This window comes from Panulirus ornatus, chromosome 50, assembly GCF_036320965.1.
Source record: "Panulirus ornatus isolate Po-2019 chromosome 50, ASM3632096v1, whole genome shotgun sequence".
In the NCBI taxonomy this organism is placed as follows: domain Eukaryota; kingdom Metazoa; phylum Arthropoda; class Malacostraca; order Decapoda; family Palinuridae; genus Panulirus; species Panulirus ornatus.
The window spans coordinates 25,585,883-25,603,466 of NC_092273.1; the positions used below are offsets into that span (position 1 = coordinate 25,585,883).

Sequence of the window (17,584 nt, forward strand, 5' to 3'; positions counted from 1 at the left end):
AGAAATGTGTTAAAATAAAAAGAGTGGTTGAGAGAACAGAAGAGGGTGTGTTGAAATGGTTTGGACATATGGAGAGAACTAGTGAAGAAAGGTTGACAAAGAGGATATATGTGTCAGAGGTGGAGGGAACAAAAAGAAGCAGGAGACGAAATTGGAGGAGGAAAGATGAAGTGAAATGATTTTGCGCGATCGAGGCCTGAATATATAGAAGGGTGAGAGGTGTGCATGGAATAGAGTGCATTGGAAAGATGTGGTATACCGGGGTCGACGTGCTGTCAATGAACTGCACCAGGGCATGTGAAACGTCTAGGGTAAACCATGGAAAGGTCTGTGGGGCCTGGATGTGGATAGGGAGCTGTGTTTCGGTGCATCACACATGACAGCTAGAGACTGAATCTGAACGAGTGTGGCTTTTTTTGTCTCTTTTCCTGGCGCTACCTCGCTGAAGCACGGGATGGCGATGCTGTTTCCTGTAGGACGGGGTAGCGCCCGGAATGGATGAAGGCATGCGAGTACGAATATGTACCTGTGTGTATATGTATAAGTCTGTGTATGTGTATATACATGCCTATACATTGATGTTTATATGTATATGCAGGCATTTGTGCGTGTATGGATGTTTGTACATATATATATATATATATATATATATATATATATATATATATATATATATATATATATATATATATATATATACTATTTTTTATTATACTTTGTCGCTGTCTCCCGCGTTTGCGAAGTAGCGCAAGGAAACAGACGAAAGAAATGGCCCAACCCCCCCCCATACACATGTATATACATACGTCCACACACGCAAATATACATACCTACACAGCTTTCCATGGTTTACCCCAGACGCTTCACATGCCTTGATTCAATCCACTGACAGCACGTCAACCCCGGTATACCACATCGCTCCAATTCACTCTATTCCTTGCCCACCTTTCACCCTCCTGCATGTTCAGGCCCCGATCACACAAAATCTTTTTCACTCCATCTTTCCACCTCCAATTATTTATCTATTTTGCCTTGTCGCTGTCTTCTGCGTTTGCCAGGTAGCGCTAGGAAAAGACAACAAAGGCCCCATTCGTTCACACTCAGTCTCTAGCTGTCATGCAATAATGCCCGAAACCACAGCTCCCTCGACCCCGGTATACCACATCGATCCAATTCACTCTGTTCCTTGCCCGAGAGATGGGTGATTATTGGTGAATATGCACCTATGCATGAGAAGAAAGATCATGAGAGGCAAGTGTTTTGGGAGCAGCTGAATGAGTGTCTTAGTGGTGTTGATGCAAAAGACCGGGTTATAGTGATGGGTGATTTGAATGCAAAGGTGAGTAATGTGGCAGTTGAGGGAATAATTAGTATACATTGGGTGTTCAGTGTTGTAAATGGAAATGGTGAAGAGCTTGTAGATTTATGTGCTTAAAAAGGGCGGGTGATTGGGAATACCTGGATTAAAAAGCGAGATATACATAAGTATACGTATGTAAGTAGGAGAGATGGCCAGAGAGCGTTATTGGATTGCGTGTTAATTGACAGGCGCGCGAAAGAGAGACTTTTGGATGTTAATGTGCTGAGAGGTGCAACTGGAGGGATGTCTGATCATTATCTTGTGGAGGCGAAGATGAAGATTTGTATGGGTTTTCAGAAAAGAAGAGAAAGAAGGGTGGTGAGAGTAAGTGAGCTTGGGAAGGAGACTTGTGTGATGAAGTACCAGGAGAGAGTGAGTAGAGAATGGAAAAAGGTGAGAACAATGGAAGTAAGGGGAGTGGGGGAGGAATGGGATGTATTTAGGGAATCAGTGATGGCTTGCGCAAAAGATGCTTGTGGCATGAGAAGCGTGGGAGGTGGGTTGATTAGAAAGGGTAGTGAGTGGTGGGATGAAAAAGTAAGATTATTAGTGAAAGAGAAGAGGGAGGCATTTCGACGATTTTTGCAGGAAAAAATGCAAATGAGTGGGAGATGTATAAAAGAAAGAGACAGGAGGTCAAGAGAAAGGTGCAAGAAATGAAAAAGAGAGCAAATGAGAGTTGGGGTGAGAGAGTATCATTAAATTTTAGGGAGAATAAAAAGATGTTGTGAAAGGAGATAAATAAAGTGCGTAAGACAAGGGAGCAAATGGGAACTTCAGTGAAGGGGGCCAATGGGCAGGTGATAACAGGTAGTGGTGATGTGAGAAGGAGATCGAGTGAGTATTTTGAAGGTTTGTTGAATGTGTTTGATGATAGAGTGGCAGATATAGGGTGTTTTGGTCGAGGTGATGTGCAAAGTGAGAGGGTTAGGGAAAATGATTTCTTAAACAGATAAGAAGTAGTAAAAACTTTGCGGAAGATGAAAGCCGGCAAGGCAGAAGGTTTGGATGGTATTGCAGTGGAATTTATTAAAAAAGGGGATGACTGTATTGTTGACTGATTGGTAAGGTTATTTACTGTATGTATGATTCATGGTGAGGCGCCCGAGGATAGGCGGAATGCGGGCATAGTGCCATTGTACAAAGGCAAAGGGGAAAAGCGTGAGTGCTCAAATTACAGAGGTATAAGATTGTTGAGTATTCCTGGTAAATTATATGGGACGGGATTGACTGAGAGGGTGAAGGCATGTACAGAGCATCAGATTGGGGAAGAGCAGTGTGGTTTCAGAAGTGGTAGAGGATGTGTGGATCAGGTGTTTGCTTTGAAGAATGTATGTGAGAAATACTTAAACTGCAGAAGCTGGTGACTGAGTTTGGTAAATTGTGTGAAAGAAGAAAGTTAAGAGTAAATGTGAATAAGAGCAAGGTTATTAGGTACAGTAAGGTTGAGGGTCAAGTCAACTGGGAGGTAAGTTTGAATGGAGCAAAACTGGAGGAAGTAAAGTGTTTTAGATATCTGGGAGTGGATCTGGCAGCGGATGGAACCATGGAAGCGGAAGTGAATCATAGGGTGGGGGAGGGGGAGAAAATCCTGGGAGCCTTGAAGAATGTGTGGAAGTCGAGAACATTATCTCGGAAAGCAAAAATGGGTATGTTTGAAGGAATAGTGGTTCCAACAATGTTGTATGGTTGCGAGGCGTGGGCTATGGATAGATTTGTGCGTAGGAGGGTGGATGTACTGGAAATGAGATGTTTGAGGACAATATGTGGTGTGAGGTGGTTTGATCGAGTAAGTAATGTAAGGGTAAGAGAGATGTATGGAAATAAAAAGAGTATGGTTGAAAGAGCAGAAGAGGGTGTTTTGAAATGGTTTGGGCACGTGGAGAGAATGAGTGAGGAAAGATTGACCAAGAGGATATATGTGTCGGAGGTGGAGGGAACGAGGAGAAGTGGGAGACCTAATTGGAGGTGGAAAGATGAAGTGAAAAAGATTTTGAGTGATCGGGGCCTGAGCATGCAGGAGGGTTACTTACGTTACTTACTCGATCAAACCACCTTACACCACACATTGTCCTCAAACATCTCATTTCCAGCACATCCATCCTTCTGCGCACAAATCTATCCATAGCCCACGCCTCGCAACCATACAACATTGTTGGAACCACTATTCCTTCAAACATACCCATTTTTGCTTTCCGAGATAATGTTCTCGACTTCCACACATTCTTCAAGGCTCCCAGGATTTTTTCCCCCTCCCGCACCCTATGATTCACTTCCGCTTCCATGGTTCCATCCGCTGCCAGATCCACTCCCAGATATCTAAAACACTTTACTTCCTCCAGTTTTGCTCCATTCAAACTTACCTCCCAGTTGACTTGACCCTCAACCTTACTGTACCTAATAACCTTGCTCTTATTCACATTTACTCTTAACTTTCTTCTTTCACACAATTTACCAAACTCAGTCACCAGCTTCTGCAGTTTAAGTATTTCTCACATACATTCTTCAAAGTATGTTTGAAGGAATAGTGGTTCCAACAATGTTGTATGGTTGCGAGGCGTGGACTATGGATAGAGTTGTGCGCAGGAGGATGGATGTGCTGGAAATGAGATGTTTGAGGACAATGTGTGGTGTGAGGTGGTTTGATCGAGTGAGTAACGTAAGGGTAAAAGAGATGTGTGGAAATAAAAAGAGCGTAGTTGAGAGAGCAGAGGAGGGTGTTTTGAAATGGTTTGGTCACATGGAGAGAATGAGTGAGGAAAGATTGACCAAGAGGATATATGTGTCGGAGGTGGAGGGAACGAGGAGAAGAGGGAGACCAAATTGGAGGTGGAAAGATGGAGTGAAAAAGATTTTGTGTGATCGGGGCCTGAACATGCAGGAGGGTGAAAGGAGGGCAAGGAATAGAGTGAATTGGAGCGATGTGGTATACCGGGGCTGACGTGCTGTCAGTGGATTGAATCAAGGCATGTGAAGCGTCTGGGGTAAACCATGGAAAGCTATGAAGGTATGTATATTTGCGTGTGTGGACGTATGTATATACATGCGTATGGGGGTGGGTTGGGCCATTTCTTTCGTCTCTTTCCTTGAGCTACCTCGCAAACGCGGGAGACAGCGAAAAAGCAAAAAAAAAAAAAAAAAAAATATATATATATATATATATATATATATATATATATATATATATATATATATATATATATATATATATATATATATATAAAAGGGCAAGATGTGAAAAAAGGAGAGATAGGTAGTATGTTTGAGGAAAGGAACCTGGATGTTTTGGCTCTGAGTGAAACGAAGCTCAAGGGTAAAGGGGAAGAGTGGTTTGGGAATGTCTTGGGAGTAAAGTCAGGGGTTAGTGAGAGGACAATAGCATGGGAAGGAGTAGCAATACTCCTGAAACAGGAGTTGTGGGAGTATGTGATAGAATGTAAGAAAGTAAATTCTCGATTAATATGGGTAAAACTGAAAGTTGATGGAGAGAGGTGGGTGATTATTGGTGCATATGCACCTGGGCATGAGAAGAAAGATCAAGAGAGGCAAGTGTTTTGGGAGCAGCTGAATGAGTGTGTTAGTGGTTTTGATGCACAAGACCGGGTTATAGTGATGGGTGATTTGAATGCAAAGGTGAGTAATGTGGCAGCTGAGGGAATAATTGGTATACATGGGGTGTTCAGTGTTGTAAATGGAAATGGTGAAGAGCTTGTAGATTTATGTGCCGAAAAAGGACTGATGATTGGGAATACCTGGTTTAAAAAGTGAGATATACATAAGTATACTTATGTAAGTAGGAGAGATGGCCAGAGAGCGTTATTGGATTACGTGTTAATTGACAGGCGTACGAAAGAGAGACTTTTAGATGTTAATGTGCTGAGAGGTGCAACTGGAGGGATGTCTGATCATTATCTTGTGGAGGCTAAGGTGAAGATTTGTATGGGTTTTCAGAAAAGAAGAGTGAATGTTGGGGTGAAGAGGGTGGTGAGAGTAAGTGAGCTTGGGAAGGAGACTTGTGTGAGGAAGTACCAGGAGAGACTGAGTACAGAATGGAAAAAGGTGAGAACAATGGAAGTAAGGGGAGTGGGGGAGGAATGGGATGTATTTAGGGAATCAGTGATGGATTGCGCAAAAGATGCTTGTGGCATGAGAAGAGTGGGAGGTGGGTTGATTAGAAAGGGTAATGAGTGGTGGGATGAAGAAGTAAGAGTATTAGTGAAAGAGAAGAGAGAGGCATTTGGACGATTTTTGCAGGGAAAAAATGCAATTGAGTGGGAGATGTATAAAAGAAAGAGACAGGAGGTCAAGAGAAAGGTGCAAGAGGTGAAAAAAAAAGGGCAAATGAGAGTTGGGGTGAGAGAGTATCATTAAATTTTAGGGAGAATAAAAAGATGTTCTGGAAGGAGGTAAATAAAGTGCGTAAGACAAGGGAGCAAATGGGAACTTCAGTGAAGGGCGCAAATGGGGAGGTGATAACAAGTAGTGGTGATGTGAGAAGGAGATGGAGTGAGTATTTTGAAGGTTTGTTGAATGTGTTTGATGATAGAGTGGCAGATATAGGGTGTTTTGGTCGAGGTGGTGTGCAAAGTGAGAGGGTTAAGGAAAATGATTTGGTAAACAGAGAAGAGGTAGTGAAAGCTTTGCGCAAATTAAGCCGGCAAGGCAGCAGGTTTGGATGGTATTCCAGTGGAATTTATTAAAAAAGTGGGTGACTGTATTGTTGACTGGTTGGTAAGGTTATTTAATGTATGTATGACTCATGGTGAGGAGCCTGAGGATTGGCGGAATGCTTGCATAGTGCCATTGTACAAAGGCAAAGGGGATAAGAGTGAGTGCTCAAACTACAGAGGTATAAGTTTGTTGAGTATTCCTGGTAAATTATATGGGAGGGTATTGATTGAGAGGGTGAAGGCATGTACAGAGCATCAGATTGGGGAAGAGCAGTGTGGTTTCAGAAGTGGTAGAGGATGTGTGGATCAGGTGTTTGCTTTGAAGAATGTATGTGAGAAATACTTAGAAAACAAATGGATTTGTATGTAGCATTTATGGATCTGGAGAAGGCATATGATAGAGTTGATAGAGATGCTCTGTGGAAGGTATTAAGAATATATGGTGTGGGAGGAAAGTTGTTAGAAGCAGTGAAAAGTTTTTATCGAGGATATAAGGCATATGTACGTGTAGGAAGAGAGGAAAGTGATTGGTTCTCAGTGAATGTAGGTTTGCGGCAGGGGTGTGTGATGTCTCCATGGTTGTTTAATTTGTTTATGGATGGGGTTGTTAGGGAGGTAAATGCAAGAGTTTTGGAAAGAGGGGCAAGTATGAAGTCTGTTGGGGATGAGAGAGCTTGGGAAGTGAGTCAGTTGTTGTTCGCTGATGATACAGCGCTGGTGGCTGATTCATGTGAGAAACTGCAGAAGCTGGTGACTGAGTTTGGTAAAGTGTTTGGAAGAAGAAAGTTAAGAGTAAATGTGAATAAGAGCAAGGTTATTAGGTACAGTAGGGTTGAGGGTCAAGTCAATTGGGAGGTGAGTCTGAATGGAGAAAAACTGGAGGAAGTGAAGTGTTTTAGATATCTGGGAGTGGATCTGGCAACGGATGGAACCATGGAAGCGGAAGTGCATCATAGGGTGGGGGAGGGGGCGAATATTCTGGGGGCCTTGAAGAATGTGTGGAAGTCGAGAACATTATCTCGGAAAGCAAAAATGAGTATGTTTGAAGGAATAGTGGTTCCAACAATGTTGTATGGTTGCGAGGCGTGGGCTATGGATAGAGTTGTGCGCAGGAGGATGGATGTGCTGGAAATGAGATGTTTGAGGACAATGTGTGGTGTGAGGTGGTTTGATCGAGTGAGTAACGTAAGGGTAAGAGAGATGTGTGGAAATAAAAAGAGCGTGGTTGAGAGAGCAGAAGAGGGTGTTTTGAAGTGGATTGGGCACATGGAGAGAATGAGTGAGGAAAGTTTGACCAAGAGGATATATGTGTCGGAGGTGGAGGGAACGAAGAGAAGAGGGAGACCAAATTGGAGGTGGAAAGATGGAGTGAAAAAGATTTTGTGTGATCGGGGCCTGAACATGCAGAAGGGTGAAAGGAGGGCAAGGAATAGAGTGAATTAGAGCGATGTGGTATACCGGGGTTGACGTGCTGTCAGTGGATTGAATCAAGGCATGTGAAGCGTCTGGGGTAAACCATGGAAAGCTGTGTAGGTATGTATATTTGCGTGTGTGGACGTATGTATATACATGTGTATGGAGGGGGGGGGTTGGGCCATTTCTTTCGTCTGTTTCCTTGCGCTACCTTGCAAACGCGGGAGACAGCGACGAAGTATAATAAATAAATAATATAAAAGGGCAAATGAGAGTTGGGGTGGGAGAGTATCATTAAATTTTAGGGAGAATAAAAAGATGTTCTGGAAGGAGGTAAATAAAGTGCGTAAGACAAGGGAGCAAATGGGAACTTCAGTGAAGGGCGCAAATGGGGAGGTGATAACAAGTAGTGGTGATGTGAGAAGGAGATGGAGTGAGTATTTTGAAGGTTTGTTGAATGTGTTTGATGATAGAGTGGCAGATATAGGGTGTTTTGGTCGAGGTGGTGTGCAAAGTGAGAGGGTTAGGGAAAATGATTTGGTAAACAGAGAAGAGGTAGTAAAAGCTTTGCGGAAGATGAAAGCCGGCAAGGCAGCAGGTTTGGATGGTATTGCAGTGATATTTATTAAAAACGGGGGTGACTGTTTCGTTGACTGGTTGGTAAGGTTATTTAATGTATGTATGACTCATTTTGAGGTGCCTGAGGATTGGCGGAATGCGTGCATAGTGCCATTGTACAAAGGCAAAGGGGATAAGAGTGAGTGCTCAAATTACAGAGGTATAAGTTTGTTGAGTATTCCTGGTAAATTATATGGGAGGATATTGATTGAGAGGGTGAAGGCATGTACAGAGCATCAGATTGGGGAAGAGCAGTGTGGTTTCAGAAGTGGTAGAGGATGTGTGGATCAGGTGTTTGCTTTGAAGAATGTATCTGAGAAACACTTAGAAAAGCAAATGGATTTGTATGTAGCATTTATGGATCTGGAGAAGGCATATGATAGAGTTGATAGAGATGCTCTGTGGAAGGTATTAAGAATATATGGTGTGGGAGGCAAGTTGTTAGAAGCAGTGACAAGTTTTTATCGAGAATGTAAGGCATGTGTACGTGTAGGAAGAGAGGAAAGTGATTGGTTCTCAGTGAATGTAGGTTTGCGGCAGGGTGTGTGATGTCTCCATGGTTGTTTAATTTGTTTATAGATGGGGTTGTTAGGGAGGTGAATGCAAGAGTTTTGCAAGGAGGGGCAAGTATGAAGTCTGTTGGGGATGAGAGAGCTTGGGAAGTGAGTCAGTTGTTGTTCGCTGATGATACAGCGCTGGTGGCTGATTCATGTGAGAAACTGCAGAAGCTGGTGACTGAGTTTGGTAAAGTGTGTGAAAGAAGAAAGTTAAGAGTAAATGTGAATAAGAGCAAGGTTATTAGGTACAGTAAGGTTGAGGGTCAAGTCAATTGGGAAGTGAGTTTGAATGGAAAAAAACTGGAGGAAGTGAAGTGATTTAGATATCTGGGAGTGGATCTGGCAGCGGATGGAACCATGGAAGCGGAAGTGGATCATAGGGTGGGGGAGGGGGCGAAAATTCTGGGAGCCTTGAAGAATGTGTGGAAGTCGAGAACATTATCTCGGAAAGCAAAAATGGGTATGTTTGAAGGAATAGTGGTTCCAACAATGTTGTATGGTTGCGAGGCGTGGGCTATGGATAGAGTTGTGCGCAGGAGGGTGGATGTGCTGGAAATGAGATGTTTGAGGACAATGTGTGGTGTGAGGTGGTTTGATCGAGTAAGTAACGTAAGGGTAAGAGAGATGTGTGGAAATAAAAAGAGCGTGGTTGAGAGAGCAAAAGAGGGTGTTTTGAAATGGTTCGGGCACATGGAGAGAATGAGTGAGGAAAGATTGACCAAGAAGATATATGTGTCGGAGGTGGAGGGAACGAGGAGAAGAGGGAGACCAAATTGGAGGTGGAAAGATGGAGTGAAAAAGATTTTTTGTAATCGGGGCCTGAACGTGCAGGAGGGTGAAAGGAGGGCAAGGAATAGAGTGAATTGGAGCGATGTGAAATACCGGGGTTGACGTGCTGTCAGTGGATTGAATCAAGGCACGTGAAGCGTCTGGTGTAAACCATGGAAAGCTATGTAGGTATGTATATTTGCGTGTGTGGACGTATGTATATACATGTGTATGGGGGGGGGGTTGGGCCATTTCTTTCGTCTGTTTCCTTGCGCTACCTCGCAAACGCGGGAGACAGCGACAAAGCAAAAAAAAAAAATATATATATATATATATATATATATATATATATATATATATATATATATATATATATATATATATATATATATATATATATATATATATATATATATATATATATATATATATATATATATATATATATATATATATATATATATTTTTTATTATATATTTTTTTTATTTTGCTTTGTCGCTGTCTTCCGCGTTTGCGAGGTATCGCAAGGAAACAGACGAAAGAAATGTCCCAACCCACCCCCATACACAATGTATACACACACACACGTCCACACACGCAAATATACATACCTATACATCTCAATGTACACATATATATACATACAAAGACACATACATATATACCCATGCACACAATTCACACTGTCTGCCCCCATTCACTCCCATCGCCACCTCGCCACACATGGAATACCATCCCCCTCCCCCCCTCATGTGTGCGAGGTAGTACTAGGAAAAGACAACAAAGACCCCATTCGTTCACACTCAGTCTCTAGCTGCCACGTAATAATGCCCGAAACCACAGCTCCCTTTCCACATCGAGGCCCCACACAACTTTCCATGGTTTACCCCAGACGCTTCACATGCCCTGATTCAATCCACTGACAACATGTCTACCCCGGTATACCACATCGATCCAATTCACTCTATTCCTTGCACGCCTTTCACCCTCCTGCATGTTCAGGCCCCGATCACTTAAAATCTTTTTCACTCCATCTTTCCACCTCCAATTTGGTCTCCCACTTCTCCTCGTTCCCTCCACCTCCGACACATATATCCTCTTGGTCAATCTTTCCTCACTCATTCTCTCCAAGTGCCCAAACCATTTCAAAACACCTCTTCTGCTCTCTCAACCACGCTCTTTTTATATCCACACTTCTCTCTTACCCTTACATTACTTACTCGATCAAACCACCTCACACCACACATTGTCCTCAAACATCTTATTTCCAGCGCATCCACCCTCCTGCGCACAACTCTATCCATAGCCCACGCCTCGCAACCATACAACATTGTTGGAACCACTATTCCTTCAAACATACCCATTTTTGCTTTCCGAGATAATGTTCTCGACTTCCACACATTCTTCAAGGCTCCCAGGATTTTCGCCACCTCCCCCACCCTATGATTCACTTCCGCTTCCATGGTTCCATCCGCTGCCAGATCCACTCCCAGATATCTAAAACACTTTACTTCCTCCAGTTTTTCTCCATTTATACTTACCTCCCAATTGACTTGACCCTCAACCTTACTATACCTAATAACCTTGCTCTTATTCACATTTACTCTTAACTTTCTTCTTTCACACACTTTACCAAACTCAGTCACCAGCTGCTGCAGTTTCTCACATGAATCAGCCACCAGCGCTGTATCATCAGCGAACAACAACTGACTCACTTCCCAAGCTCTTTCATCCACAACAGACTTCATACTTGCCCCTCTTTCCAAAACTCTTGCATTCACCTCCCTAACAACCCCATCCATAAACAAATTAAACAACCATGGAGACATCACACACCCCTGCCGCATACCTACATTCACTGAGAACCAATCACTTTCCTCTCTTCCTACACGTACACATTCCTTACATCCTCGATAAAAACTTTTCACTGCTTCTAACAACTTACCTCCCACACCTTATATTCTCAATACCTTCCACAGAGCATCTCTATCAACTCTATCATATGCCTTCTCCAGATCCATAAATGCTACATGCAAATCCATTTGCTTTTCTAAGTATTTCTCACATACATTCTTCAAAGCAAACACCTGATCCACACATCCTCTACCACTTCTGAAACGACACTGCTCTTCCCTAATCTAATGCTCTGTACATGCCTTCAACCTTGAAGCTAAAGCTTTCAGTTTCTGTCAAAGTATATACTCCCCTCTCATTTTCTTTTTTTTTTCCAAAAGAAGGAACAGAGAAGGGGGCCCGGTGAGGATATTCCCTCAAAGGCCCAGTCCTCTGTTCTTAACGCTACCTCGCTAATGCGAAAAATGGCGAATAGTATGAAAGAAAGAAAGAATATATATATATATATATATATATATATATATATATGTATATATATATATATATATATATATATATATATATATATATATATATATATATATATATATATATATATATATATATATATATATATATATATATATATATTCTTCAATATATATATATATATAGTGGTGGGATGAAGAAGTAAGAGTATTAGTGAAAGAGAAGAGAGAGGCATTTGGACGATTTTTGCAGAGAAAAAATGCAATTGAGTGGGAGAAGTATAAAAGAAAGAGACAGGAGGTCAAGAGAAAGGTGCAAGAGGTGAAAAAAAGGGCAAATGAGAGTTGGGGTGAGAGACTATCAGTAAATTTTAGGGAGAATAAAAAGATGTTCTGGAAGGAGGTAAATAGGGTGCGTAAGACAAGGGAGCAAATGGGAACTTCAGTGAAGGGCGTAAATGGGGAGGTGATAACAAGTAGTGGTGATGTGAGAAGGAGATGGAATGAGTATTTTGAAGGTTTGTTGAATGTGTCTGATGACAGAGTGGCAGATATAGGGTGTTTGGGTCGAGGTGGTGTGCAAAGTGAGAGGGTTAGGGAAAATGATTTGGTAAACAGAGAAGAGGTAGTAAAAGCTTTGCGGAAGATGAAAGCCGGCAAGGCAGCAGGTTTGGATGGCATTGCAGTGGAATTTATTAAGAAAGGGGGTGACTGTATTGTTGACTGGTTGGTAAGGTTATTTAATGTATGTATGACTCATGGTGAGGTGCCTGAGGATTGGCGGAATGCGTGCATAGTGCCATTGTACAAAGGCAAAGGGGATAAGAGTGAGTGCTCAAATTACAGAGGTATAAGTTTGTTGAGTATTCCTGGTAAATTATATGGGAGGGTATTGATTGAGAGGGTGAAGGCATGTACAGAGCATCAGATTGGGGAAGAGCAGTGCGGTTTCAGAAGTGGTAGAGGATGTGTGGATCAGGTGTTTGCTTTGAAGAATGTATGTGAGAAATACTTAGAAAAGCAAATGGATTTGTATGTAGCATTTATGGATCTGGAGAAGGCATATGATAGAGTTGATAGAGATGCTCTGTGGAAGGTATTAAGAATATATGGTGTGGGAGGCAAGTTGTTAGAAGCAGTGAAAAGTTTTTATCGAGGATGTAAGGCATGTGTACGTGTAGGAAGAGAGGAAAGTGATTGGTTCTCAGTGAATGTAGGTTTGCGGCAGGGGTGTGTGATGTCTCCATGGTTGTTTAATTTGTTTATGGATGGGGTTGTAAGGGAGGTAAATGCAAGAGTCCTGGAAAGAGGGGCAAGTATGAAGTCTGTTGGGGATGAGAGAGCTTGGGAAGTGAGTCAGTTGTTGTTCGCTGATGATACAGCGCTGGTGGCTGATTCATGTGAGAAACTGCAGAAGCTGGTGACTGAGTTTGGTAAAGTGTGTGGAAGAAGAAAGTTGAGAGTAAATGTGAATAAGAGCAAGGTTATTAGGTACAGTAGGGGTGAGGGTCAAGTCAATTGGGAGGTGAGTTTGAATGGAGAAAAACTGGAGGAAGTGAAGTGTTTTAGATATCTGGGAGTGGATCTGTCAGCGGATGGAACCATGGAAGCGGAAGTGGATCATAGGGTGGGGGAGGGGGCGAAAATTTTGGGAGCCTTGAAAAATGTGTGGAAGTCGAGAACATTATCTCGGAAAGCAAAAATGGGTATGTTTGAGGGAATAGTGGTTCCAACAATGTTGTATGGTTGCGAGGCGTGGGCTATGGATAGAGATGTGCGCAGGAGGATGGATGTGCTGGAAATGAGATGTTTGAGGACAATGTGTGGTGTGAGGTGGTTTGATCGAGTAAGTAACGTAAGGGTAAGAGAGAGGTGTGGAAATAAAAAGAGCGTGGTTGAGAGAGCAGAAGAGGGTGTTTTGAAATGGTTTGGGCACATGGAGAGAATGAGTGAGGAGAGATTGACCAAGAGGATATATGTGTCGGAGGTGGAGGGAACGAGGAGAAGAGGGAGACCAAATTGGAGGTGGAAAGATGGAGTGAAAAAGATTTTGTGTGATCGGGGCCTGAACATGTAGGAGGGTGAAAGGAGGGCAAGAAATAGAGTGAATTGGAGTCATGTGGTATACAGGGGTTGACGTGCTGTCAGTGGATTGAAGCAAGGCATGTGAAGCGTCTGGGGTAAACCATGGAAAGCTGTGTAGGTATGTATATTTGCGTGTGTGGACGTGTGTATGTACATGTGTATGGGGGGGGGGGTTGGGCCATTTCTTTCGTCTGTTTCCTTGCGCTACCTCGCAAACGCGGGAGACAGCGACAAAGTATAAAAAAAAAAAAAAAAAAAAAAAAAAAAAAAAAAAATTATGGATCTGGAGAAGGCATATGATAGAGTTGATAGAGATGCTCTGTGGAAGGTATTAAGAATATATGGTGTGGGAGGAAAGTTGTTAGAAGCAGTGAAAAGTTTTTATCGAGGATGTAAGGCATGTGTACGTGTAGGAAGAGAGGAAAGTGATTGGTTCTCAGTGAATGTAGGTTTGCGGCAGGGGTGTGTGATGTCTCCATGGTTGTTTAATTTGTTTATGGATGGGGTTGTTAGGGAGGTAAATGCAAGAGTCTTAGAAAGAGGGGCAAGTATGAAGTCTGTTGGGGATGAGAGTGCTTGGGAAGTGAGTCAGTTGTTGTTCGCTGATGATACAGCGCTGGTGGCTGATTCATGTGAGAAACTGCAGAAGCTGGTGACGGAGTTTGGTAAAGTGTGTGGAAGAAGAAAGTTAAGAGTAAATGTCAATAAGAGCAAGGTTATTAGGTACAGTAGGGTTGAGGGTCAAGTCAATTGGGAGGTGAGTTTGAATGGAGAAAAACTGGAGGAAGTGAAGTGTTTTAGATATCTGGGGGTGGATCTGTCAGCGGATGGAACCATGGAAGCGGAAGTGGATCATAGGGTGGGGGAGGGGGCGAAAATTCTGGGAGCCTTGAAAAATGTGTGGAAGTCGAGAACATTATCCCGGAAAGCAAAAATGGGTATGTTTGAAGGAATAGTAGTTCCAACAATGTTGTATGGTTGCGAGGCGTGGGCTATGGATAGAGTTGTGCGCAGGAGGATGGATGTGCTGGAAATGAGATGTTTGAGGACAATGTGTGGTGTTAGGTGGTTTGATCGAGTAAGTAACGTAAGGGTAAGAGAGATGTGTGGAAATAAAAAGAGCGTGGTTGAGAGAGCAGAAGAGGGTGTTTTGAAATGGTTTGGGCACATGGAGAGAATGAGTGAGGAAAGATTGACCAAGAGGATATATGTGTCGGAGGTGGAGGGAACGAGGAGAAGAGGGAGACCAAATTGGAGGTGGAAAGATGGAGTGAAAAGGATTTTGTGTGATCGGGGCCTGAACATGCAGGAGGGTGAAAGGAGGGCAAGGAATAGAATGAATTGGAGCGATGTGGTATACAGGGGTTGACGTGCTGTCAGTGGATTGAATCAAGGCATGTGAAGCGTCCGGGGTAAACCATGGAAAGCTGTGTAGGTATGTATATTTGCGTGTGTGGACGTGTGTATGTACATGTGTATGGGGAGGGTTGGGCCATTTCTTTCGTCTGTTTCCTTGCGCTACCTCGCAAACGCGGGAGACAGCGACAAAGTATAAAAAAAAAAAAAAGAAAAATATATATATATATATATATATATATATATATATATATATATATATGTATGTATATATATATATATATATATATATATATATATATATATATATATATATATATATATATATATATATATATTCTTTCTTTCTTTCATACTATTCGCCATTTTTCGCATTAGCGAGGTAGCGTTAAGAACAGAGGACTGGGCCTTTGAGGGAATATCCTCACCGGGCCCCCTTCTCTGTTCCTTCTTTTTGAAAAAAAAAAAATGAGAGGGGAGGATATACTTTGACAGAAACTGAAAGCTTTAGCTTCAAGGTTACATAGAGAAACTGAGACGGTAGGATCATAGCTGATATGAATTTTCATACCGATATATAAAAAGTTTTGGACATCGGCAAGTAAAGCGAAGAGACAAATCACAGCATGGAACCCGTTGTATTACATTGTTCAAACGAAGAGAAAGACATGTATAAAATATCTCCCTCTGTGTTAGAATTTCCCGTGTTTTTATTCACTATACCAATTTTCGTGGTATAGTACCATCTACGATTCGGGTTCCAAAAAGGGTTGTGTTTGTGCTTATTTGGAGGTTTTAACGCTTACAATAGAGAATGGTTGAATTCCTCTCATAAGGATGGCGGAGTGATTGAAGCCCTCACGCTGTCTGTTCTCAAAGATTTAGATCAAAATATCTCCCTGCTTACCTATGTTCCTGACGAGTTATGACCGCTGAATTATGAGGTGGGTGATTTATGAATTACTCCATGTCTGTGTCGGAGAATTTCCCCCACTCCTTATAATGTGTTGAAATCCCTTAATCAGCGACCATCAAATCGAAGATGAAATGCCACTGACTCTTAACAAGTAATAGTGATCTGTGCACAGTGGAATGAACGTGATAAATACTAATGTACTATGACAATGAAGAATAGAAGTGTAAAGTAACAACTTACTTGTGGTGCATATTGACGATATACATTAGTGATGCTTACAAACGAAACGTAATGATAAATATATTCTAAACCCCCATAACGGTTATTGTAAATGGTATTTTACAGGGATATACTGACCAGATATAAGTTGTGTATGGTAATGATGTGTTTTGAAAGCAAACAATGACATAACAAAGATCTGTTACAATACATAACAGTAGTGAATATTGATAGCATAAGTTGTACAGAATAACACTGGTATGAGCTGATGACATGTAACATTGATCTTTGTAAAATGAGGGTACTTAATAATGATGGCGACACAGGACAATGATTTTCACTGATGCCCATTTGTTGCGACGTATATCAAGACAATGGTGCTTCCCAATATTTTGTAATGAGAGTGCTTAGCTACAGTAAAACTATATCTAGATATAGCTAAAGTGTACTAAACCTTGATAGCATCGTTGGTTGATGTGACGTCATCTGTAAGGATGATGAGGAAGCAGTAGGGTTGGTATGCCGCTTCTAACACGTCACTCACTACTCCAACACCCGCGTCTGAGCCTTGTGTTGACCAGATAATCTTTACTAAGACAAGAAGATTCTAAGCAAATGCGACTTCCCCCTAGATATTGCGATATTTCAATTGCACATAATAGATGTTTAGCTTTCACAAACTATGGTGTACAATGGAAGTTAAGAAGAGTCTGGCATGCTCATGAAGCTAAGACCAGTACACTCAAGAAGTGAATAAAACACTAACCCGAGGGTTTAGGTGATATTCCACCAATGACATAGGTCATGCAAATCATCATCATGAAGGACAGCCACGTCATCCTCTGCTAGTTACTTCTTTTCTAAAATGAAATGAATAATAATTAGACCAGCACAAATAGCCTTTTGGACTGCCGCCAAATAAGATATCATTAAAGTTTCTACAGTTAACTAACAGTCAACGGATGAACGAATTTATGCAAGATATGGTAATCTCTGTTATTAGTAACCTGGTGAGACGGGGTGATAATGCTAAACATTAGCGATGATTCCTCCAGAAGTGAAGGACCGTTTTTCACTTTCTGCTTTGCACCACGACCATTACCTCTCAGCTGAGTTTAGTAAAGGATGAATAACATCCTTTTAACAGATATGCCTATCGTCACGCTGGTAAGAGAAGGAATGAAGATAGTCAACTAACTGATTCACCATAAAGAGTCCGCATTCCAATAGGAAAACTGAAGGGATTTGTAAGCAAAGGTAAGAAGATAGGTTAAAACATTTTGAATAGATGAGACTGATT

General features: G+C 41.9%; 1 protein-coding gene and 1 long non-coding RNA gene across 2 annotated transcripts in view; both read right to left on the reverse strand.

The window, feature by feature from the left end:
• Positions 1-17,584, reverse strand: part of SLO2 (slowpoke 2) — a 1,142,188-nt gene that overhangs the window by 171,802 nt on the left and 952,802 nt on the right.
• The window catches only part of LOC139764465 (uncharacterized), a 34,247-nt gene that overhangs the window by 5,743 nt on the left and 10,920 nt on the right, over positions 1-17,584 (reverse strand). Inside the window, exons 2-3 of the long non-coding RNA XR_011716381.1 lie at positions 17,051-17,144; positions 16,739-16,851 (exon numbers count right to left, since the gene is read on the reverse strand). This is a non-coding gene — a long non-coding RNA (uncharacterized lncRNA). The remainder of the gene's footprint in view (positions 1-16,738; positions 16,852-17,050; positions 17,145-17,584) is intronic.